Below are 23,555 nucleotides of genomic sequence, written 5' to 3'. Positions count from 1 at the left end.
ATATTCTGCTGGTGCACAGACCTGCCTCCTTAGGACTGGGGCTGATCCCCACTGAGTGCCTTGGGATAGTCATCAAAAATAAAACAACAGTAGATAGTTTAATTCGCAACCCCAGCTCGATCAGCAGCAGAAATAGTGAGCTGAAAGAGTGAAAACTCAGGGATATCTTTAGAAAAGTGCATCAGAATGACATCCTCAAGTCCTGGAGTCAGAGGTTACCTTGACCTGCTCCAACAATGAAAACTGTCTTTCTCCTTCCTTCCCTCTATTTCTTCCTTTTTTCCTCCGGCCTTCCTCCTATTTCTTTGAATTATACAAATTATTGAATATTTCCTTCATGTCAGTCACTGCAAAGAGCTGGAATTTGAGGAGGAATGAAGTCTTCTCACACAGCAAGTGGGAACCTGGAGAAAGTCCACAGAAGGAATCACAGCACTAAACTGGTCTCCAATACACCAGAGGGTGTGTCTTGTGCCACCAGGACAGAGTTGTCACATTTCTCGGTGTTCATGCAGTGTTGCTTTGGAACGCCAACCCTTCCATCCAATTTCCTTGAAATCCAGCACATCACTTGGAGCCCATCTGGTTCTCCTTTCCCCCTCTCTTAGTTAGTCATCCCTATCTTTTACCTTCTTGGTCTATTTATTTAAAATCCTTTTTCTGTATTGTTCCCCCACCCCATTCTTATTTAACTTAGCCCTCCCACTCCTGAGTTCAAATCACATATGAAAGAAACCTCTTCGAAAACCCATTGTTTCTCATTCAGATTATTTACGCATTTCTGTGTATATTATGCTTTTTTTTTACATTATACTTTTTTTGTACATTGTAACCTTTTTTAATTGTGTATCTAGTGTCATTTTATTGTTACTCCAAACAAGACTGAGAACAAGAATTATATAATGCACTTTTTTATTGTATAGTTTTCTTTATTGTGAGTGAGGCACTCAATATGCCAGCAAATTTGGAAAACTCAGCAGTGGCCACAGGACTGGAAAATTCAGTTTTCATTTCATTCACGAAGAAAGGCAATGACAAAGAATGTTCAAACTACTGCACAATTGCACTCATTGCAACACTAGAAAAGTAATACTCAAAATTCTCCAAGCTAGGCTTCTCAGTACGTGAACTGAGAACTTCCAGATGTTCCAGCTGGTTTTACAAAAGGCAGAGGAACCAGAGATCAAATTGCCAACATCCTTGGATCATAGAAAAATCAAGAGAATTCCAGAAAACCATCTACTTCTGCTTCATTGACTATGCTAAGGCCTTTGACTGTGTGGATCACAACAAACTGTGGAAAATTCTTAAAGAGATGGGAATACCAGACCACCTTACCTGCCTCCTGAGAAATCTGTATGCAGGTCAAGAAGCAACAGTTAGAACCAGACATGGAACGATGGGCTAGTTCCAAATTAGGAAAGGAGTACGTCAAGATGTATATTGTCACTCTGCTTATGTAACTTATATGCAGAGTCCAGTCCAGTTCAGTTCAGTTGCTCAGTCGTGTCCGACTCTTTGCGACCCCGTGAATCACAGCACGCCAGGCCTCCCTGTCCATCACCAACTCCCGGAGTTTACCCAAACCCATGTCTATCGAGTCAATGATGCCATCCAACCATCTCATCCTCTCTCGTTCCCTTCTCCTCCTGCCCCCAATCCTCCCCAGCATTAGGGTCTTTTCCAATGAGTCAACTCTTCGCATGAAGTGGCCAAAGTATTGGAGTTTCAGCTTCAACATCAGTCCTTCCAATGAACACCCAGGGCTGATCTCCTTTAGGATGGATTGATTGGATCTCCTTGCAGTCCAAGGGACTCTCAAGAGTCTTCTCCAACACCACAGTTCAAAAGCATCAATTCTGTGGCACTCAGCTCTCTTCACCGTCCAACTCCCACATCCATATATGACTACTGGAAAAACCATAGTCTTGACTAGACGGACCTTTGCTGGCAAAGTAATGTCTCTGCTTTTAAATATACTATCTAGGTTGGCCATAACCTTCCTTCCAAGGAGTAAGTGTCTTTTAATTTCATGGCTGCAATCACCATCAGCAGTGATTTTGGAGCCCAAAAACATAAAGTCTGACACTGTTTCCACTGTTTCCCCATCTATTTCCCATGAAGTGATGGGACCAGGTGCCATGATCTTGGTTATCTGAACGTTGAGCTTTAAGCCAACTTTTTCACTCTCCTCTTTCACTTTCATCAAGAGGCTCTTTAGTTCTTCTTCACTTTCTGCCATAAGGGTGGTGTCATCTGCATATCTGAGGTTATTGATATTTCTCCTGGCAATCTTGCTTCCAGCTTGTGTTTCTTCCAGCCCAGCCTTTCTCATGATGTACTCTGCATAGAAGTTAAATAAGCAGGGTGACAATATACAGCCTTGATGTACTCCTTTTCCTATTTGGAACCAGTCTGTTGTTCCATGTCCAGTTCTAACTGTTGCTTCCTGACCTACATACAGCTTTCTCAAGAGACATGTCAGATGGTCTGGTATTCCCATCTCTTTCAGAATTTTCCACAGTTTATTGTGATCCACACAGTCAAAGGCTTTGGCATAGTCAATAAAGCAGAAATAGGTGTTTTTCTGGAACTCTCTTGCTTTTTAGATGATCCAGCAGATATTGGCAATTTGATCTCTGGTTCCTCTGCCTTTTGTAAAACCAGCTTGAACATCTGGAAGTTCATGGTTCACGTATTGCTGAAGCCTGGCTTGGAGAATTTTGAGCATTACTTTACTAGCATGTGAGATGAGTGCAATTGTGCAGTAGTTTGAGCATTCTTTGGCATTGCCTTTCTTTGGAATTGGAATGTAAACTGACCTTTGCCAGTCCTGTGGCCACTGCTGAGTTTTCCAGATTTGCTGGCGTATTGAGTGCAGCACTTTCACAGCATCATCTTTCAAGATTTGAAATAGCTCTACTGGAATTCCATCACCTCCACTAGCTTTGTTCATAGTGATGCTTTCTAAGGCCTGCTTGACTTCACATTCCAGGATGTCTGGCTCTAGGTGAGTGATCACACCATCATGATTATCTGGGTCGTGAAGATCTTTTTTGTACAGTTCTTCTGTGTATTCTTGCAAAATGCTGGGCTGGATGAAGCACAAGCTGGAATCAAGATTGCCGGGAGAAATATCAATAATCTCAGATATGCGGATGACACCACCCTTATGGCAGAAAGTGAAGAAGAACTAAAGAGCCTCTTGATGAAAGTGAAAGAGGAGAGTGAAAAAGCTGGCTTAGAACTCAACATTCAAAAAACTAAGATCATGGCATCTGGCCCCATCACTTCATGGGAAATAGATGGGGAAATGATGGAAACAGTGACAGCCTTTATTTTCTTGGGCTCCAAAATCACTGTTGATGGTGACTGCAGCCATGAAATTAAAAGATGCTCACTTCTTGGAAGAAAAGCTGTGACAAACCTAGATAGTATATCAAAAAGCAGAGATATTACTTTGCCAACAAATGTCTGCATATTCAAAGCTATGGTTTTTCCAGTAGTCATGTATGGATGTGAGAGTTGTATCATAAAGAAGGCTGAGCACTGAAGAATCGATGCTTTTAAAATGTGGTGAAGGAGAAGACTCTCCAGAGTCCCTTGGATCGCAAGAAGATCCACCAGTCAATCCTAAAAGCAATCAGTCCTGAATATTCATTGGAAGGACTGATGATGAAGCTGCAACTCTAATACTTCAGCTACCTGATGCAAAGAACTGACTCGTTGGAAAAGACTCTGATGCTGGGAAGGATTGAAGGCAGGAGGAGAAGGGGAAGACAGAGGATGAGATGGTTGAATAGCATCACTGACTCTATGGTCATGAGTTTGAGCAAGCTTTGGGAGTTGGTGATCGACAGGGAAGCCTGGTGTGCTACCATCCATGGGGTCACAAAGAGTTGAACATGACTGAGCAACTGAACTGAACTGAACTGATTTATAGTATTGTGTTAGTTTCAGGTGTATAGTACAGTGATTCAGTTTTTTATGTATGTGTATGTGTGTGTGTATATATATATATATATATGCATTTACACTCAGTCACTTCAGTTGTGTCTGACTCTTTGCAACCCTGTGAACTGTAGCTCACCAAGCTCCTCTGTCCATGGGATTCTCCAGGCAAGAATACTGGATTGGGTTGAGGTGCCCTCCTCCAAGGGATCTTCCAGACCCAGGGATTGAACCTGTGTCTCTTATGTCTCTTGCATTGACAGGCGTGTTCTTTACCACCAGCACCACCTAGAAAGCCCATGTAAATATAATTTTTTCAGACCATTTTCTGTTATAGATTATTGCAAAATTTTGACTGTAGTTCCCTGTGCTATATAATAAATCCTTATTGCTCAGTATTTTATATGTAGTAGTTTTTATCTGTTAATCCCATACTCCTAATTTAACCCCAGTTCCCTTTTCCTTCTTGTAACCATAAGTTTGTTTTCTTTGTCTCTGAGTCTCTTTCTGTCTTGTATATAAATTCATTTGTATTATTTTTTTAGATTCTACTTAGAAGTGATATCATATAATATTTGTCTTTCTAGGTTCACCCATGGTATTGCAAATGGCAGCATTTCATTCTTTTTATGGCTGAGTAATATTCCATTGTATATATGTACCACAACTTCTTAAGCCAATCATCTGTTGATGGACACTTGGGTTATTCCCATGTCTTTGCTATTGTAAATGGTGCTGCTATGAACATTGATGTGCATGCTCACATAATATACTTTGTAGACACTAGATAGCATTCATGATAATGACAAACATTGATGGGGAAATAACTGATAGCCAAGCAGTGTCCTAAGTACTCTCCACATATCATATCATTTAATACTTAAAACCACCTTTGGATGTAGTGTTACTCTTCTCTGTGCTTTCCTTATAAGAAAACTGAAGAAGGTATTTTTTGAGGTTTAACTTGTCAAACTGGTGATTTTTAATCTACTTATCTCATCTCCAGAGTTCTTATTCTTTAATGCCAAGCACCAAGGAAATTATCAATAAACATCTGCTCAAGGGAGTTGAATGGGAGACAGTTTGCAAATCTGAGAACCATTGAGAAGCCTTTTAGAGGAATGCCATGGGTGAGTGAAAGGGGCTGGTGGTGAATGCTTTTTTTCCCATCTTTGTGATTAGGTTTGGAGATTTGGATGGATTTAACCTTCACTCTTTCAATATTTTGCCATGTGTGAAAAGGTCTGGAAAAGGTGGGGTAGACCCATTAGGCATGTAGGCTTGGCTATGGATCTCTGGCTCAAAGAAGAGCAAAGAAATATAACAAAACAGCCTATTTTTGTTGCCATGTAGTTTCAGATTTATTTTATAATTTCAGTTGCTTCATAAGTTCTGTTAACTTTTTGCTCAGCTGTTTCTCTCTTATGCCCCTCCATCCTTTCTTCTTCTCTGCCCACATCTTTCCTCTTTGTGGCCAGAGATTGAAAGGAAATTGAGCAGTCATAGAGATTATACCGGGCTTTCCAGGGGGCCCCGTGGTAAAGAACCCACCTGCCAATGCAGGAGCCACAGGAGACGTGGGTTCGATCCCTGGGTTAGGAAGATGCCCTGGAGAAGAAGATGGCAACCCATTCCAGTATTTTTGCCTGGGAAATCCCATAGACAGAGAAGCCTGGAGGGCTACAGTCCATGGGGTCACAAAGAGTTGGGCACAACTGAGTGACTGAGCACAGACACAGGGGATTGTACCAAAATCAGAAACATGACATAGCCCCGTCATCACAGTGACCTCACAGAGAACCGTCTATTGGTGTAAGCTCAAAGTACAATCATTGGTTTCACAGCCAGATAGAGAAGATGCTATTAGCCAAGAACATGGGACTCTGGGGCTTGGTAAACAGGGCAGGACATGATACAGCCTTGCACATACACTCCTGCAGCTTCAGGTTGGTGTCTACAGAGGGAACTAAACATTAAATCTATGCCCCTTTCCAGTTGCTACTCTTAAAGAAGAGATCTGTTACCAGCGCTTTGCCCAGTGGTCATTCTACAGCTACTCATGTAAAATTCTTATCCAGTCTGCATTTTCATCTCAGAAACAGCTGTTGAGATCCTGAAGAGCAAGGCTGCAGATGTGGCATGATTCACTCCTAAAGTATATAACGTGATCACACTGCAGGAAACCATCCCAAAAGGCCAGGTCCTGGCTTGAGACAGGGGCACATAGACCCAGCTGGTGTACACGCTGCAGGAGAGGACGGTGAACCTGTCTCCTGCTGACTGGCAGCCACCATCCTCTCCTCTCTGGGTCTGACCACTGCTCTCTCTGGTGATCCATCTCCCACTGCCCTCTCCACCTCTTGTATTTTGCCACTTTCAGTAGCTTTTGCTTCTACTCTATTTATGCATTCTCACCTTTCAACATTTCCAAAGAGATCAAGCCCTTCCCCGTAGCTATCTACCACCATTGTATTCCACTGATTGAAAGAGTGAGTCACTGTGTGTACAGTGGAAAGAACACTGATTGACCTTGAGGAGAACTAGGCTAGCCCTAGTTGTTAGGTGTGCGACCTTGGGCAAGAAATAGCCTCTCTGGGTTTCTGGTTTTTTAATCTTTGAAACAGAAAAGAGAATTAGATGATTTGAAAAGATACTTTCAATTCTAAAAACTGTAAGTGAAAATGTGGTCTTCTAAACTCTAAACAATGTGGCTCTTAACCTTGGATCCTTGATTGAGGACCCAGGATGGCTGCTATGGTTTCTAGGAACCATGTGAACTTGGATCCAGATTTCTGTTGTTTTTGTTACCTGCTGTGAAAGAGATTACTGTTAAGTCATGTGACTTAACCTCTTTTTGACCCCATACACTGTAGTCCACCAAGCTCCTCTGTCCTTGGTATTTCCCAGGCAATATTACTGGAGTGGGCTGCCATTTCTTCCTCCAGGGGATCTTCCCGATCCAGGGATCAAACCTGGGTCTCCCGTGTCTCCTACCTTGGCAGGTGGATTCTTTATCACTGAGCCACACGGGAAACCCTTATTAATTGATAATTGATGTGTATTCTCTCCTTTATTAATAGAATATACCAAATTTTATTTGATCACATGACCATTTAGATGAATATACTTGCTAGTCTTTCTTGCAGCTGGAGATGACAAGTGACTAGGTTCCACATGACCAAAGGACTCAAAGAGTGTGAGCAAAAGTGATCTGGGCAGCTTCTGGCTCAGTCACTCTGTGCCTGTCCTCCACTCTTTCCTCAGGATGGTGCACAAATACATTGATGCTGAGCCAGTTTTGGCCAAGAAGGGCTTTATCTCAGAGTTGCATGCATGCATGCTAAGTCATTTCAGTCGTGTCCGACTCTTTAATACCCCATGGACTGTAGCCCGCCAGGCTTCTCCGTCCATGGAATTCTTCAGGCAAGAATACTGGAGTGGATTGCCATGCCCTCCTCCAGGGGATCTTCCCAACCCTGGGACGAGGCCAGGCCTCCTGCTTTTCAGGCAGATTCTTTGCCTTCTAAGCTACCAGGGAAGCCCAGTCTTTATATATTTTGTTTCCATTTAATGGACATCCATTGGGACCAACATTAAAATTTTAAAATGTTTTATGGTGATGTGGCCAGCTGCTTATCCTACACAAGAAAGCATGGAGAAATGCAACTTTGCTAACAGTTTCCAAGTCCTGATCATTTTTTTTCCTATTTCTTTTCTTAAGTATGTTTCTTTTCTTGAAAGTATGTTGATATTTGCCCTGCTTTTTGCAGCTTGCACAACTTATTCTTTATTTCTTAGAGCTGTGTGCCTGACATTCACATCCTTAAGTTTCTACTTTTCCACACAAGAGTCCAACTGTTCCTTCTCTGCTTATGTGTCTCCTAACGTTCTGTTGGAACATGCCCAATTAATGCCTGAACATGACCCCTTTGTGTGGATTCACGCACATTTGTGTGCACAGCAAATCTGCCAGCTTGGACCGACAGCCCCACACCAAAGCCTCCACTTCTCAGCAGGAATCCAGCAAACCAGATGTCAAGTACATATTTCCTGGGTATTTTATGGGATCCACAGAGAGGCTCTCACAGTATGGTTTAGGTCTCAGTTTAGTGCAACTTGTCAAGATGAATTGTTTCATTTCTGTACCACAAATGCCAGGTTGAGACAAAAAATTAAAAAAAAAAAAATTCTTCATGAGCATGTAGGCTTTCATGTCCTTAATGAAAATCCCATGGACTCATTGTTGGCAAACAGTCCTGGGGCTGAGGGTGGGGAGTGTGGAAGTCCACTTCCCCAGTGTTCTCTGTCCCAGGTCATTCAGCTGGAGTGAAATGGCGTGAGTACTTTCCGTGACGTCCACGACATCCCAGGAGGTGGCTGAGCAGACTTGTGGCATTAGGACACAGGGAAGAGTTTCACGGAGGAGTTCTTATCCCTTCACCTAGAGATGCACAAGCACTGACAAGAATCTTGCTCTGACTATAATCTTGTCTCCAGCCCCAGATGGTGGTTATCTGGCTCTTAGTTGCCAATCTCCATTCATTATAAAAATTCCCCAATTCTCATTTGCTCTCTGGCATTTTCCCACCTGGACCACAAATGGCGGTTGACTTATATTCTAAATGCACAATGAATTCTTCTCCTGAGTCTCTTGGCATTTACAAGTTCACATTTAATGGAAAAAAAAATGCCTCTATTGCATCATGGCTGAGAACCTGGTCTCAGTCTCAGTCTCTGTGGGGTAAGAACTCTGGTTCTTGCCCGCCTTAGTGAAGGGTCTTTAGATACACAAGATGGAGACAGATGAATTGCATTCAGAGATACTGCGTGTGCTGTGCTCAGCCCAGGACTTGTACAGAGTCAGCACTGCACAAGCACAGGTTTTTTTTTTAATATAATTTTGTTTATTTATTTTTGGCTGTTCTGGGTCTTCATTGCTGCCTCAGCTTATCTCTAGTTTTGGTGAGTGGGGGCTGCTCTCTTGCTGTGGAGCGTGAGCTCTAGGGCCCGTGGGCTTCAGCAGTTGCAGCTCCCGGGCTCCAGAGTACAGGCTCAATAGTTGTAGCGCATGGACTCAGTTCCTCCAAGGCATGTGGAATCTTCCCCCATCAGGGATCAAACCTGTGACTCCTGCACTGGCAGGCAGATTCTTTACCACTGAGCCACCAGGAAAGTCCCACAGATACAATCTATTGTACATTGTGAATAATACTATTGATGTTGCAAAGTAATAGCAATAACAATTGGTTCTGTTTCATGATAGCTCCTTCGACTATGTTACAAGACAGAGATCTTCTGACGATGTGGAAATCGTCCACAAATTCTCTTCTCTGACTAAGTGGTGCCGTATTAGAGGTCCCCAGGTGCCTCTCAGCTGACTTACATGTAAATGCTGTATTTTCCACAATCACTGACTTCTATTGCTGCCTCTAATTTTCTCAGTCATGTGTCAGTCAGCCACAGTCAGCCTCCCCCACCTGCTCAGCTGTTGGTGCTCAGGGACAACCCTTCTAAACAGCTGCTTTCAGTCAAGCTCAGGCAAGTACACTACTTCAGTAGATTCAGAGCCAGCACCCACTGGGAAGGGTCTAGACAAAGCCTGGTTGCTGTAGATGGGCCTTCTGTGCTTGGATGCTTCCAGATGTCCACAGACCACTGTCTTCCTTTAACCCTAATGGGTTACCACTTTGGTTTTTCCTATTTTGGAAACAGAATCTTTCTCTGACTATAGTCTTGTCTCAAGCTCCAGATCATGTTTATCTGGCATTTACATGCCAGTCTCCATCCTGGACACAAACCCCCACATACTCCACATTCACTGGAGCCCTGGAACTGTGCACGATCTTGTGTCTGCTTGGCATCAGGTATTATCTTCTGCTTCCTTATGAATTCACTCTTCCCTGCCTTTGGAGCTTTTTGGGAAATTCCTTACCAAGGCTAGTCTTTTTCTTCAGCCTTTCCTAATGATTGCAATCCTCATTAGTTTTTTGCTTCTCAGTATTTCACTTTATTATGGCTTTGTTGTTGTTGTTCAGTTGTTCAGTTGTGTCCGACTCTTTGGGACCCCATGAATTGCAGCACGCCAGGCTCCTCTGTCCTCCACTATCTCCCAGAGTTTGCTCACACTGATGTCCATTGAGTTGGTGATGCCATCCAACCATCTCATCCTCTGCCACCCCTTCTCCTTTTTTCCTTTCCTTTCATTTTTTTAATTAATTTACTTTTATTTTATTTATTATGGCTTATGTTTTCCTTTGTGTGTTACTTGTCTTGTTTGAAGATAGAGGCCATCTCCGAACTTTCTTTGAATCTTCCACTTGTCAGCCTTATGTACTGTATCTGTTAATGGAGATACAGATGAAATTACAGAATAAAGAAAGAACTCTCTACAGTCTCAAACTAAGTTTTGGATCTTGTTAAAAAGTCAGTATTTTAGAGAATGTATATATATCAGCTAAAGGAATGCTAACATCAGAGCCCTAAGACTTGGTTCAAATCTCAAGTCTTCTACCTACTCATCTGTTACAGAAATACAAACTTTCTGACTCTGCTCATATTTTAAATAGAGATAATGTAACTTCCTAGTATTTTTTCCTGAAGATTAAATTCAATAATGTATGTAAAAATGCTTGAAAAAGCACAATGTTATTATTACTAGGACTCCTATATTCTATAAAAAATAGTGTCAAGATGAATTTCTGATTTACCTTTGTTATGATTCTATTACCACATATTATCATATGTGGTATCACATATTATCATATTCTAATACCACATATTACCTTACATTATCATATATGATCCATTATATCATAACCAGGTAATATTTGTGTATTTATTTTTAAGCTTTATTTATTCATTTTTGACCATGCTGGGTCTCTAGTTGGAGCAGCCCTTCACTGCAGTGCATGGGCTTCTCATAGTGATGTTTCTCTTGTTGCCGAGTGTAGCCTTTAGAGCATGTGGGCTTCAGTAGTTGCAGCACAGAGGCTCAGTAGTTTCAGTGCACGGGCTTAGTAGCCCCGTGGCATGTGGGATCTTCCTGGACCAGGGATTGAACCCATGTCCTCTGCATTGGCAGGCAGATTCTTAATCACAGGACCGCCAAGGAAGTCCCCCAGGTAAGGTTTAGTTTTGAACAAATGGCTTTGCTTCTGACATTTGTGCACCTTTTTGGTCTTCATTTGCAGAGATGTTATTGAGCCAATGCTGTTAATCACTGGTGGTCTGTCCATCGAGGAGATGATCATGGCTGTCTGACTTATATGGCCAGATTTGGATTCCATAAAGGAAGAAAAGTAACTTGTAGCGATGTCTGACATCTAGTACTAGGATGGGAAAAGGAAAACTTCTTAAAAAAAAAAAAAGACAATCAAGTACAATCTATTCGTTCTACTTAGATCAGACCCCCACCTCTTCTGTGGCTGAGTTTAGCCCCATTCAAGCTTCCCATGGGTGGGCTCTGGGAAGCACAGAACACTGTTGATTTCCAAGCCCCTCAATGGTGTTTTAAACAAAAATAAAAGAGGCTGGGTTCGACTTTGATTTTTCTTTCAAATCATTTACTTTTAAAAAGCCAATTACTTCTAGTGAATATTTCTCTTCCTTATTCAGCAAATTATTTATTGAAATATATCTTAAGAAGCAGCTCTTTGGGACTCTGTTTAAGGAGATGGTTTGAACATGTAAGGTACATGATTCCTTTATTGGTCATAGGGTTGTTGTTGTTCAGTCACTAAGTCGTGTCCGACTCTTTGCAACCCCATGAACTGCAGCATGCCAGACTTCCCTTTCCTTAACCATCTCCTGGAGTTTGTTCAAATTCACGTCCATTGAGTCAGTGATGCCATCCAACCATCTCATATACACATCCCTAATCAGATCACTCTCCACAAAGTTCTACAGACTCTCCGCTCAGGCAGCTCTTAGAAAAGAGGATGAGCTGCTCTCTCAGCAGCTGTGGGGGCGGGGAGTGGTCAGGGTAGGTCAGAAACACCCCAGGCCACTTAACCAGTTTCTTTGAAACACTTTGGGCAATGCCTATAGTTAACATTGCTGCTCAAGTAGGAATGTTATTATGCTTTTCAGACTTCATGAAGAAGAGGAATTATACTAGTGAACAGAACTAGTGGGATTTACGCATTGGCATAGATGATGAGCTCTTTGAAGATAAAAGGATGACGGATACATCCTGTTACTGCATTTGGTAGAAGTCACACAGTCAATGTTTGCTAAATTCACTATGGCCTGTACAGAGTCCAGCCTTCCATGTGGTATTTAATGTGGCAGCCCACTTTACTATTCTTGCCTGGGAAATGCCATGGACAGTGGAGCCTGGTGGGCTACAGTCCAAGGAGTCGCAAGAGTCGAACATGACTTAGCGACTAAACCACCAACTACCACCATGGTATTCTTGTCAGCCTGTTCTAGAACACTTCTTCTGACAGGAAACTCCACAACTCTGGTTATTGCTAACAGGGCTGAGCTGATTCAAAATCAAAGTACTGGTTTATCTTCGCCTTCTGCCTCTTGCCTCCAGGACTGTAAGCACCTTCTCCCTCCTTCTTCAACCAACTTGGTCTAAATACTCTCTTGGTTCCTCCCCCACCCTAGTCCCAGTTTACTCTAAAGAAAAGTTTTGACAAGTCCTTCATTCTGAAGAAAAGACAAGCAATGCTAGCTCAGATACTACCATTTCTTGGAGTCATTTGCGTTTTATCAGAGCATAGATCTTTAAATTAAAAAAAAAAAAAAGAAATCTATTTAAAAGTAAAATTTCAGGCCCCCATCAATGGCTGGAAGAGAATTCCTCCTATTTTCCCTTGCCAGCTGCAAGGCCTCCCAAGACCTTAAAATCTTACATTGTGGGCCGCTGTCTCACATCCCTGTGAGACATCTAAGAGGAGGGATACACAAACATCTTAGAGTGTTATGACTTCAGGGTTAGCAAGTTCCCCCTTACTTCTCAGCAATTTTGCATTATCCTATTTCACCAGTGACAAAATGATCTCCTGTTTCAGCACAGTGATGTAATTTATGATTTTCCTAGTAAGTTACTTGCCGTGATTTTTAGAAATAAAAGAGATTGTTGGACTGTTCCATTACTCAAATACTCCAAACGATTTTTGAGGCCTCCCTTCTCCTAAGGAAACAGAAACATTTTGTATGAAGGGAACTGTTTGGTGGACACACCAATCAATTCTAAAGAAAGCCCCTCAGTTTGAGGGGACGGCCAGGACATTTAACTGCACGCAGGTCTCAGAGCCAACCCCAGACCCTGGGATGGTCATTAGCAGAAGATCTGAGCCTCAGCCTGGGGAATGAAGATTTGTAAACCAGGCTCCACTGGCTCCCAGAGACCCGCTGTAGTCTGTGAAGGGTTTGAATTGATTTTTGTTCCTGCTCGAAGATCTGTGGAAGATTCCAACAGAGCAAGAGAGTGCTAACATTACAGGAAGGACCTGCCTGTCCCCGCCATCGCCAGACTGGTCCCGGTCAGCCTGCCTGTCTTTCTCTCTGCAGCCCCCCGTGGTGCAGTTGTGCTCAGTTGCTTCAGTTGTATCCAGCTCTTTGAGACACTATGGATCACTATAGCCCACCAGACTCTGTCCATGGGATTTCCTAGGCAAGAATACTGGAGTGGGTTGCCATGCCCTGTTCCAGGGGACCTTCCCAACCCAGGGATAATACCCTCATCTCCTGCATCTCCTGCATTGGCATGTGGTTCTTTACCGCTGAGCCACTTGGGAAGACTGGAATCCAGTAAAGACCTAATAAATGGAGGTTGTGCATGAGACTGGAGGGGGCCTGCTGTTGTGTCCACGGGGGAGAGGCTGAACAAATGCACTCTCTTTCCTGCTCGTCGCTCCCAATCACAGATCCAAATACACAGAGAGCAGAGGAGCACTGGCAACAGCACAAAGAAAGCTTGGCAATGGCAGATTGGGTATAAAGAGCAGAGATTGTTCCAAAGGAGAAAATACAGGCTGCAGGTGATCGGGGGGTGCACTGATGTGGAGGTAATAATAGCAAGAACAGAGTCATGAATACGAAGACAAGATGGGACAGCGGCGATCCATCTGAGGAGAACACAAGGACCCCGAACGCCCTTTCGCACTTGCCAGGGTAGAGATTTCAAGGGGAGGGAGGCAGGACACACATTTCCTCGCCTCGCATAGTGAGTGTCTAGGATCATTAGGACCTGAAATAGAAAAATGGAAATAATTTGACAAAATGCCCAGAGGCACCACATGATATAAAGCATGACATTTTTCACATATGTGTAGGCTTGTTGCAAAATGGGCAGTGCTTCTAAGGAAGAGAGCTTTAAAAATGTAGACACTGAGTCAACTTGTAGTTCTCCGAGCTCATGCAGTTGTGGAGGATAAGGAAGGGAAATGAACTTATTTTTTTAAGGCAGATAATCAAAAACATGTATGTATGGTTGTAGAGAGCAATGTATGGGTGTGTGCGCAGATTTGGCATTCTGTGCATCACTTGATATGAAAGTGAATTTGTCTTCTGTGAATACACATTAGGTCGACTGGAGGAACACAGTAGGAGACCTGATTTCTAGTTTCTGTATTGCTGCTGCCTTGTTGTGTGACCCCAGAGGAATCAGATAACCTCTTTGTTACTGGCAAAAAAAAAAAAAAAGGCATTAGTCTTACTATGCTCTTGAGGCACATCCTAGCTATAAATCATGCTGATTTTATTGGTGAGAGGGTCCAGATACATTCCAAATATATCCTCTGATAATGGAGCTATGATAGTCTTGGAGCTGGAAGTTACTGCTCTTCGTTGCCCCATATGCGGGCTTCTCATCGTGGCAGCTTTTCTTGTTGTGGAGCACTGGGTCTAGGCACATGCAAAAGTGGAAAGTGAAGTCACTCATTGTGTCTGACTCTTTGTGACCCCATGGACTGTAGCCTACCAGGTTCTTCCATCCAAGGGACTTTCCATGCAAGGATACTGGAGTGGGTTGCCATTTCCTTCTCCAAGAGATGTTCCCGACCCAGGGATTGAACCTGGGCCTCCCACATTGCTTTACCATCTGAGCCATCTAGGCACATGGGCTTCAGTAGTTGCAGTTTGAGGACTCCAGAGCATGGGCTCAGTAGTTGTGGCACATGGGCTTGATTGACCCAAGTTATGTGGAATCTTCTCAGACCAGGGATAGAACCCATGTCCCCTGCATTGACAGGTGGATCCTTATCCACTGTACCACCAGGGAAGTCCGAGATTCACCTTTTGCATTTGGACTTCCAGTTGTTCCAGTATTGTTTTTTGAAAATGCTATGTCTGTGCCCTTGTACTGTCTGTACTACCTTGTGAAGATTGACTCATTTTATTTATGTGGGTCAGTTATGGGGCTCTATATTTTGTCAGTTTACCTGTTGTCCATTATTTCTCCAATACCATACTTTTTATTCTTTTTTGTAATCACACTCCTGATTATCATAGCTTTATAGTAAGTTGAGGTCAGGTAGCCTTACCCTCCTAACTTTGTTCTTCAATATTGTGTTGACTGTTCAGAGTCTTCTGTCTCTCCATACAAACTTTTGAATCAGTTTGACAAGATTTGCATAATAATCTGCTGGGGTTTTGACTGAGTTTGCATAGAATCTATAGATCATGTTAGGAAGAACTGAGATCCTGACAGTAAGTATTGGGTCTTCCTATCCAGGAACATGGAATATCGCTCCACTTAGCTTGTTTTTCTTTGGTGTCTTTGGTGTCTTTCTTCAGTTTTTTAGTCTATTTCATGTGGGTATTATGCACATTTTGTTAGATTTATACCTAAATGTTTCATTTTGGGGTGCTAATGTAAATTGTAATACAGGTATGCCTAACTTTATTACACTTTGCTTGCTGTACTTCAAGATACTGCATTTCACCTGTGTCTACTGTGCTGTCCTGCATGTAGGATCATTGGTACTGTCTTTCTAAATTCCATATATATGCATTAATATACAGTATTTGTCTTTTCTTTCTGACTTACTTCATTCTGTATAATAGGCTCCAGGTTCATCCACTTCATTAGAACTGACTCAAGTGTGTTCCTTTTTATAGCTGAGTAATATTCCTTTGTGTATATGGACACAACTTCCTTATCCATTCATCTGCTGATGAACATCTAGATTTGAGAGAATAGCATTGAAACATGTATGTTACCATATGTGAAATAGATGACCAGTGCAAGATTGATGCATGAAGCAGGGTACCCAAAGCCAGTTGCTCTGGGACAACACAGAGGGATAGGGTGGGGAGGGAGGTGGGAGGGGTTTCAGGATGGAGGGGGCACATGTATACCTGTGGCCCATTCATGCTGATGTATGGCAAAAACCATCACAATATTGTAAAGAAATTATCCTCCAATTAAAATAAATTAATTTAAAAAAAAATGCCAAAACAAGATGCTGCATTTCTTACAAATTGAAGGTTTGTAGCAACTCTGCATCAAGTAAATCCTAGACACTATTTTTTCCAACAGTATTTGCTTACTTCATATTGCTATGTCGTATTTTGGTAATTTTCACAGTATTTCAAACTTTTTCGTTATTATTGTGTTTGTAATGGTGACCTGTGATCAGTGATCTTTGATGCTACTACTATGACCTGCTGAAGGCTCAGATGATTGTTAGCATTTTTTTAGCAATAAATTGTTTTTTAATTAAGGTATGTACGCTTGAGAATCTCTTAGAGAGCAAGCAGATCAAACCAGTTAATCCTAAAGGATATCAACCCTGAATATTCATTGGAAGGACTGATGGTGAAACTCCAATACTTTGGCCAGCTGATTCGAAGAGCCAACTCATTGGAAAAGGTTCTGATTCTGGGAAAGACTGAGGGCAGGTGAAGGGGGTGACAAAGGATAAGATGGTTGGATGGAATCATTAACTCAATGTACACGAGTTTGAGCAAACTCTGGGAGATGGTGAAGGACAGGGAAGCCTAGTGGGCTACAGTCTATGGGGTCGCAAAGAGTCAGATATGACTTAGTGACTGAACAACAACCTTGTCTTTTTATTTTAGGCATAATGCTATTGCATACTCAGTAGATTCGAGTGTACTGAGTATGTAACTTAAATGCACTGGGAAACCAACACATTTTGTGACTTGCTTTATTGTGGTGGTTGCAACTGAACTCTCAATATCTCCAGTGTGCACCTTGTGTGTTTATTTGAATTTGTACTTGCTCATTGCTAGTATTTAGGAGAACAGCTGGATTTTTACACTAACCTTGTACCCTGCAACATTCCTATAATTATTAGTTCTGCACTTTTTCTTGATTCCTTCAGACTTTCTCCATAGATGATCATGTTGTTTCTGATCAAAGGTAGCTTAATTTCTTTCTTACTAATCTATAGGTCTTATGTTTCCTTTTCATGTGTTCCTCAGCTCTCACCTGTGATCCCTGGCTGGAGCCGAAGACTGCTGAGCCTCAGTGACTCCCACTGCTGGATAATTTGATTTTCTCTTTTTAAAAAAATTTTATGTATTTGGCTGTGGCAGGTCTTAGTTGTGGCATATGGGATCTTAAGTTGTAGCAATGCAAACTCTTTTTTTAACATTTATTTTTAATTGGAGGATACTTGCTTTACAATGTTGTGTTGGTTTCTGCAATAAAATAACATGAATCAGCCATAAGTATACTTTTATCCCCTCCTTCTTAAACCTCCCTCTCACATCCACCTAAACCCACCCTTCTAGGTTGTCACAGAGTACATGGTTGAGGTCCTCGTGTTATACAGCAGCTTCCCATTGGCTATCTATTGTTTTACATATGGTAATGTGTATGTTTCAGTGCTGTTCTCTCAATTCATCTCGGGATCTACTTCCCTGACCAGAGATCGAACCAGCGACTTCTGCGTTGGGAGCACAGAGCCTTAGCCACCGGAGCATCAGGAAGGTCACGGGTTTGCTCTTTGTGACAGCGAACCAAATACTGAGCCCAGACCTGGTGGTTCAGGGAAGGATCACCCCTCTCACCCTTGCCAAAAGGTAGAATGTGGACCAAGGCAGAGATCCTTCCTGAGGAACTGTCACTGCCGAGTCCTCACATCTCACCAGCACTCTGTTTGAGTCCAGATCAGCACTGAAGCACACTCACAGTGATGTTTTTTGGAAGAACTGGTTGGTGGGGGCGGGGCGCTAAGCAGGATCTCAGAGCGAACCAGCTTCCTCCACTCTCCCCACACATCCACATTCAAGTACTGTTTATGATTTTTACATGGTATATACAATCACACAACAGAAAAGTGTCAGCAAGGGTTTCTGGCTAAGATTAAGGCACTCAGAAAGTGAGGCATTTGTTCGAAAAACTTCAGGCTCTTTTCCCCAAATTCCTCCCGATGGTTAATATCCAGAAAGTTGCAAGAAAAACACTTTTTTCAAAAATTTAATCAATTGCTCAAAGCTTCAGCGATCCTGCTGGAGTCACCTTTTGTGGCCATGGCCGGCCTGAGACCGTGGCTCCAAACCAGGAACTGCTTTCTCCCCCCTGACCCCCCACCCGCGGTGACTTTCACTCACCTCTCCAAAGATGCGACTTCAGGGTCATCCCAGGCCACTCTTTAGCTTGGAGGGGAGGTCTACACACAGCGGAGTTGGCTGCCTCCCTGTAGCACCAGCTGGTTGTCTCTGGTAGGAAAGAATTGAAAGAGTATTTTACACCATGGAAATTGTCTTCCAGGCCCAGATGGACCGTCGCTGTTCTAGCTTTGACAGGCCAGGATAGATATATTCAGAAAGCCTTCCAGCTATTTAGTAACTCTTCCAAAACACTGTCAGCACCCATGCTAGGAAGCTGGGAGTGGGAAGGAAGTCTAAGTAGGGAACTAAGCCTAGTTAGTATATATTTGCATAATTATCTCGCCGTGAATGGATGTGTGGCTGGGCGCAGGGCGGAGGTCACCCGTGGACACTGAGAGCCGGGAAGGACTCGAGCCACCCCCGGTCAACACCTTGGACCTCTCCCTGCAAAGTCTTATGCATTTTAAGTGTTGGGTTATTGAAAAAAAAAAGCAGAACTCCTTCAAATGAGCTCACATGGGAGTGAAGTAGAAAAGTTTGGGCCCCAGACCCTTGGGTTTACTTCCCATTCAAGGGCAGGGGTCAGCCTGTGGCCACGTCCACCTGTAGCCACCCCTGGAAGGTGGGGAAGAAGGAAGGGGCGGGGGTAAAAGATACTGCGGTCACCAGGGGTCAGAGATGCTGGGCAAAAGCAAGTGTTTAAGAAACACGATTATACGATGCTGTAGAATTCATGGCAGTAGCACCCTGAGTTTAAATATAGCTCTGTGACTGTTAGCAAAATGATGTGGTTATGAAATGACTATTAATATAGCTGTTTGCCTCAGACAGACAGAAGGGGGAGTCGGGGGAGAGAAAGAAGGGGGCAGGGGAGAGCGAGAGAGGGAAACTTCACCTGAGTTATGAAAGCTCGTTTATTTTTAGGCTAAATACATTCCTTTTAAGACTAACCTTTACTTTTTTTTGCTTTGAAACTTCTCAAATTACAGCTTCCAAAAAGAAAAAAAAAAAAACATATCTGCCAGGGCAAGAGAAATAAATGGTCAAAGTGGCCCCCAGCCTGCCTTGATTAGTAACAACCCTTACTTCTCGCAAAATACTTTAAGTTGCCGAAATTCCAAAAATGTCAAATGTTTCCCTCATTCATGTCACCGTCATTTTAAATCAAATTTCTTTGAGCTCCCTAGACCCATACATTTGAAAAGAAGAGAGTGCAATTCTTGATAGGAAATTTACTCTTCATGTTTTTCTGTAAGAAAACCTTGAGTTTTTCTTTTTTAATCCTTTAATTGTTTTTGGTTTTGTCTTGCCTTAGTATCTGAACCATAGAATTAAACCCAGGTTACGTGATCATCTCTGCTTTAAAAGTCTCCTGTAAAGTATTTTTATTGCTTTAACATTTTTCATTCAGCACATTAAACAAGCCATTGCTCTTTTTAGGTGGGGATTACTGATAGTGTTTTGACGGATTGATAATTAATCACTGGGCTGCTCCTTGCCTCACATCACTCTACTAATGACCCTGGGAGGCTGGTTATGAAAAAGCTTGAAATACACTTCCTTCCAAGCACAGCTCTTGAAGGGGGCGGGTGTCTCAGGTAGGTAACTGGCTTATGCTCTGTGTAGTAAATGCCCCTATGTTTTAAGTGAAACACCAGACTGTCTGGCTATTAGCCAGTTTCAAGTAAATAGGACAAAAAAAAAAAAAATACTCTCCTGTTGCAGTATTTCCATCACTTTCCGCATTTAATGGTCCAACATGGTATTCATTTCAGGGAAGAAGAAAATACGAACATTACACTTTCCACTGGAACCAAATTGTTCCCACTCTCTGTGTGTCCATGAATTGCAGCACACCAAGCTTCCCCATCCTTTACCATCTCCTGGAGTTTGCTCAAATTCATGTCCATTGAGTTGGTGATGCCATCCAACCATCTCATTCACTGTTGCCCCTGCCTTCTCCTCCTGCCTTCAATCTTCCCCAGCATGATGCTTTTCCAATTCCAATGAGTCAGCTCTTTGCATCAGGTGGCCAAAGATTTGGAGCTTTAGCAATTCTGCGGTGCTCAGCCTTCTTTAAGGTCCAACTCTCACATTCATACATGACTACTGGAACCAAATTAGGCATCTGAATTGGGTTGGCCTCGAAGAACCACAACTGTCCAAAATATCCTAAGTTAACATTGCTCTGAGTAATACAGATGAAGTCAGAGGGCTTGTAAAGAAAGATAGTGCACGCATACTCAGTCACTAAGTCATGTTTGACTCTTTGCAGCCCCATGGGCTGTAGCCCACCAGGCTCCTGTCCATGGGATTTCCAAGTCAAGAACACTGGAGTGGGTTACCATTTCCTACTCCAGGGGATCTTCCTGACTCAGGGATGGAACCTATGTCTCCTGTGTTGGCAGGCAAATTCTTTACAACTGAGCCACCAGGGAAGCCAAAGACTGATAGACATTTAAAGGAATCAATCCAAATTGAAGTCTTCCCTCCTCAATACTCCTATGAATCACAGGGGTTAGCTTTCAGCTAGCTGTTTGAGTCCACTGAAATCATTTCTTCTCATCCAAGTCAGTGTACACACATTGAGTACTTACTGTATGCAGGCGGGTGCTGGGGGAGTGTAGAGGCTGGGGCAGTGGGCATAGGCAGATGGAAAATGTCTGGAATCTAAGCACTGCCCCCAAGGAGTTTGTGAGCAAGGATTCAGGCATTCAAAGTGCCCTGACACAGAGCCACTCCTTGCAGGATTTTCTATTTTTTAAGACTTTCCATGGTTAAAGTTCTCCTCTTAAATCACTCCCTTGAAATTAAATCGATCCCTGAAATTCCTAAATGTATAAATGTCCAGTGGACTGTTTGCCTATTCTAGTATTAAAACTCCTTGGGCTGAATTTCTTATTGATCACTATCCATGTGAGATTTAATAGGAATTACCTTCCATGCCATAGTGTGAAAGGGCCAAGAGACTCTGATCCATCTTATAAAACAGGCATGAAACATGTACACCTTTTTGTGGAGAATATAGATTTATGTTTCTGTTACTACCTGTTGGTCATTTGCTAGAATTCTCTATGAAATATACCATAATTTATGTTTTTAAAATACTACCTTTTGAGGGACTTCCCTGGTGGTCCAGTGGTTAAAACTCCACCTTGAAATGCAAGGGACATGGGTTTGATTCCTGGTCGGGGAACTGAGATCCCACATGCCTCCGAACAACTAAGATCTCACACTGCAACAATTGAGCCCAGGCACCACAAGTAGAGAGAGTCCATGCACCGCAGTGAACGATTGCATATGATGCAACTAAGACCCTATGCAGCCAAATAAATAAATACATGATATTAAAAAAAACAACACAAAAACTACCCTTTGAGAAAGAAGCTCCATATTTGAAAATGCCTCTGTCCTCTCCATCAGGGATGTTTTTACTTCAGATTCATCAAAATTCTGGGGCACGTTCTCCACAACAGCCATGTTTTGTCTGAAACATTTTGCAGATAAAGATGTCAAAAAATATATGGTTGAGCAAAGACCTCCTCTTATTTGATTTTGACTTGAGTTCCAGTTATGCTAAGTACAGAAGCAGAGCTGAGATTTCCTTTTCTCATTATTAAAGCACACCACTCTCATCATCATGGACTACTTTATCTGGCTACAAAGACCCTGATTCTCAGTAGCTTCATGCCTCCCACAAATAGCTCATGGGCAGAATCTGCAGAGGAAGAGCGATTGTGGAAATGCCTGCCAGTGGCTTGACCCTCATCCCCAAAGGAGTGGATGAATGATATCATTCCAAGCATTAAAAAAAAAAAAAAAGCAGAAGAAGAATCATATTATTATCTCAGTGTTCCAAAACACCAGAGTCTCATTATGATAATTTAGTTCTTCTCAATCTGCATTTACAATTTCACCTGAAAAACGCTTTATGCTTCCTTCCATGTAAAGTTGAAGTTAGAACAGAATCTGGCCAAGGTCCATCAGCCAGAAAGAGGGAAGCTGAGAAAGTGAACATCCTCCCCAGAAAAGAGGCACTGCTGCCTTGCTGGGTAGCGGGAAAACAGAGACAGCAGAATTCCAGCACTTTCCAGAAAACTGGTCTTCGTGATTCCTGCAGGTCAGTTCCAGGGATAGTGCTGGTGTGGCTGGTGTGTGTCAGGCTCTGTTCTAGATGCAGGGGAGCAGCCAGAGTGCTTGTAGGAGACTCAGTCCCAGGTCATCTGGACCAACTGCAGCATCTTTTCCAAGTCGATGTCTTGCCAGATTGGGTGCCTAAAATCAGCCACAGTGGGAAGGTCTACACCTTGGAAATCAACAAATGCTATGAGTCATGTTGTTTTACTTCCATTCAGAGAGCTGGTTGTTAGTCACCTTCAGCACACCACTGATTATCTTCTCCAGGAGGAGAGACAGATAATGGGCAATTAATGTGTCGCAGGTTGGGAGGTGGTTATGCTATGAAGATAAATAAAACATGGCAGGGGAGTGATGAATTGAAATGCCTGAAAACTTGTACTTTTTGCCTGGATTTTGTTTTAGTAGAGAACACTCAGCTTTCCAGGTGGTGCTAGTAGTAAAGAACCCCACCTGCCAATGCAGGAGACAGAGGAGATTCGGCTTTGATCCCTGGGTCAGGAAGATCCCCTGGAGGAGGGAATGGCAACCCGATCCAGTATTCTTGCCTCAACAATCCTATGGGCAGAGGAGTGTGGTGGGCTCCACTCTAGGGCTCGCAAAGAGTCAGACACGACTGAAGCAACTTAGCACACATGCAGAGAACACTCAGGCTGTATCATCTGACTAAGAAGGCCATGGGACCAGGGAGATGAGGGTCCAGGTGCTCACTCCCGTAGTACTGTGACTTTTTGCAAGTCAGCTTTTCTGAGCCTGTGTTTTCTCATTTACGACATAACTGGGTTGGACTAGATGCTCCCTAGATGGCTCTCTGCTCTCTGATTCTCTTGTGATTTTTTTAAACTAAAGGATTAAGTGGAATTTCTCTAGCGAGGCCAAAAAAAAGTTGTGTAAGGGCAGAAACAAATGTTTGGGAAAATATAATAATCACT

The 23,555-nt window shown here is 42.7% G+C and overlaps 1 long non-coding RNA gene across 1 annotated transcript; it reads right to left on the bottom strand.

Annotated features, from left to right (window-relative positions):
* Positions 1-11,496: 11,496 nt before the first annotated feature.
* LOC145545976 (uncharacterized) lies at positions 11,497-19,110 on the bottom strand. Its single transcript, XR_014082387.1, has 4 exons — positions 19,049-19,110; positions 18,487-18,594; positions 15,953-16,087; positions 11,497-14,152 (listed from the first exon to the last, which is right to left on the bottom strand). It is a non-coding gene; the product is annotated as an uncharacterized LOC145545976 (long non-coding RNA).
* Between the last annotated feature and the right edge of the window lie 4,445 nt (positions 19,111-23,555).

Source organism: Giraffa tippelskirchi, chromosome 4 (assembly GCF_054371585.1).
Source record: "Giraffa tippelskirchi isolate mGirTip1 chromosome 4, T2T-mGirTip1v1.2.pri, whole genome shotgun sequence".
In the NCBI taxonomy this organism is placed as follows: Eukaryota; Metazoa; Chordata; class Mammalia; order Artiodactyla; family Giraffidae; genus Giraffa; species Giraffa tippelskirchi.
The sequence above is the reverse complement of the archived record's forward strand: the minus strand, read 5'-3'. Positions and strand labels throughout refer to the sequence as shown.